This window comes from Pinus tabuliformis, chromosome 3_1, assembly GCF_031772625.1.
Source record: "Pinus tabuliformis cultivar Carrire ecotype Pingquan chromosome 3_1, CPIR1, whole genome shotgun sequence".
Lineage (NCBI taxonomy): Eukaryota > Viridiplantae > Streptophyta > Pinopsida > Pinales > Pinaceae > Pinus > Pinus tabuliformis.
Window position 1 is genome coordinate 798,547,324 of NC_142301.1, and position 2,423 is coordinate 798,549,746.

General features: G+C 36.3%; 1 pseudogene; it reads right to left on the minus strand.

Annotated features, from left to right (window-relative positions):
* Positions 1-1,016: 1,016 nt before the first annotated feature.
* On the minus strand, positions 1,017-1,924 carry LOC149189855 (pentatricopeptide repeat-containing protein At5g15010, mitochondrial-like; annotated as a pseudogene).
* Between the last annotated feature and the right edge of the window lie 499 nt (positions 1,925-2,423).

Here is a 2,423-nt window from a genome sequence, read left to right on the forward strand (position 1 = left end):
AACTCTTATCTCACCTCTCTCAAAGGATCTGTGATCATGAATCAAGACCAAGAGGAAAGTTTCCTATGGAAGAAAGGAAAATATTAATTAATGTGAAATGATACAAAGTGTGCTTTTGACTGCCTTGCAAAGCATATTCCAAGAATATTGTGGTAGCATATCAAATTCTCGGTGAATCTATTCTTTCACCTCTATAGAAAAGTCTATTGGAATTATCGACACAAAAAGAATGAACCCTATAGAAAAGACAATACAAATAGGTTAGGGAAAACAAGATGAAGGAAAATCCTATAATGAATAATTGTGGCTTTGGGCTCAGAAATGATATTCAAGCCCAAAATCCAAAAAGGGATACAAACAATGAAATTGTGGAATCCAAGAAAGAGCTATAGCCTATATTATGATACTGTTGGAGGAGCTTTACACATGTGTGTGTCAAACCCTCTCCAGTAGGAAGTTGGATACCTAGAGATAGAACCAAGATATAAACTACTTTTTTTCTCCAATAGTTTTCTCATTAAGGTAATGGTTGGAGCAACAACGGGAGGATATGCATCCATCTCTAGCAACTTCAAGGCACACTTGCACACATAAAACACCCAGAATATCTTTACTCTTCCTCAAAAAATTAATCTCCTCCTAAGCTATAATTCAACATAAAAAAGTTACAAATTGAAATCAATACAATGGCAAAGAAGAAAAAGGAGAAAATGAATTGCAAAAAAGTCCAAGATTTTTTTCAATCGAGATAAATGATGCCCTAAGACACAGATTTAAACATTGTATGACATAAATAGCTACAAAAAAAGAACGGAAAAGCTAAGAGCAACTTATTCCAGTGAGAGTAGCTTATTCCACTCCTAAGCTTCATCTATATTGCCTCTGTCAATGTTGTCGAGGTTTTTGAAATTCACTAATAACCACTTCATCACAATAAGAAATGGAAACCAACATTGTAAACATTGGCTTAGCCCGAAGGCAGGTAGCTCCCCCTCAAGGGGACTAACTTGAAAAATTTAAAAAGTAATTACTTGGTCTGACTTTAAATACTTTTTTTTTTCAAGTTGGGCATATGCATCTTGCTTACCTGCTTGACTCAATTCCTTCTTCAACTTTGTTGTAGTTTCAACAGGTAATTGCACTCTTCTGGAAATTTCTCCATATAATACTTTATTGCTTCTAATGATCTTCCTGGGTCACAAAACCAATCAATTAATATAGCAACACAATTTGATTTTGGGAAAATGGCCTTCTATATAATGTGTTTCCACATCATTACAACCATCTCTGGATCATCTGCTTCAAGATAGATTTTTATTGCCATAACATAATTATCATAGAGAGGAAAAAATTCATTCTTAGTCATTTCTCGAAAAATGCTTGATCCCTCCTCCACCTTTTTTCGATCCCTCCTCCACCTTGTGGGTAGTGACAAAGGCCTTCAAAAATGGTATTGTAAGTCTTAAAATCAGGAAATACACCATTAAAAACCATCTCATCCAACAAAAGGTCAACAAAATCTACTTGCATCGGGATTGCACTGCAAGAATAAGTGGGAGAATCAAGGACAATACCATTTTCCCTCATAAAGGATTTGCAGTGTATTTTGGAAGAAGTCTAGATTGGGAAAACACTTCCTATTACTCATCATGGCCAGATACCTCGATGCCTCTTCAAATCAAGAGCCACTGACCAAAATGCTCAATAAGGCATTATAAGCCGATATGTTGTTCGACAACCATCCGATGCGGCTGACCATTTCTCCAAAGGTGATTCTAGCATTATTCACATCACCTATGATCTCTCGTCCCTCTAGTAGCAACACATATGTGTCAGTATCCAGGGTGATCCTCACCTTCATTCTATCGAGCAATTCCACTGTTGCTTTCACCTACTTGTGCCTACACAACGCACTGAGAAGACAATTTAGTTTGTAGTCATTTTTTAAATTTTGTTTGGAAATGATTAGTCATCCCAGGAAGGAAAAATGGAGGCCTTTGAGCGTTTTAATATAAAATAAGTGTGCATGCAGTCTCAGTGTCACACATTTTGGAATCCATGATCGTACACTATTCCTCCCCTTCAAAAACAAGGTGTCAAGACTGAATGAATGCATGAATGTAGCCTTGTCTTACACTGACCATCCCATTAGTGCACTCACATCCCTCCACCACACCAAACACTGTGATGGTCACTCAGTAATCTCCCTCTTCAATACCAAATTCATAATCCTCTCACTTTTTATGGCCAATCGAAGTGATACATTAAGCGTTTCTTTTGGTATTGTCCATCCCAAATAACAAATTCATGGTTCTCATACTTATAATTGTCTGAATGGAATCGATATATTTGTGGTTCTCATACTTTCTAATATCTAAATGGAATCGATATATTAAGTGTTTGATTTGGGTATTCTAAATGTT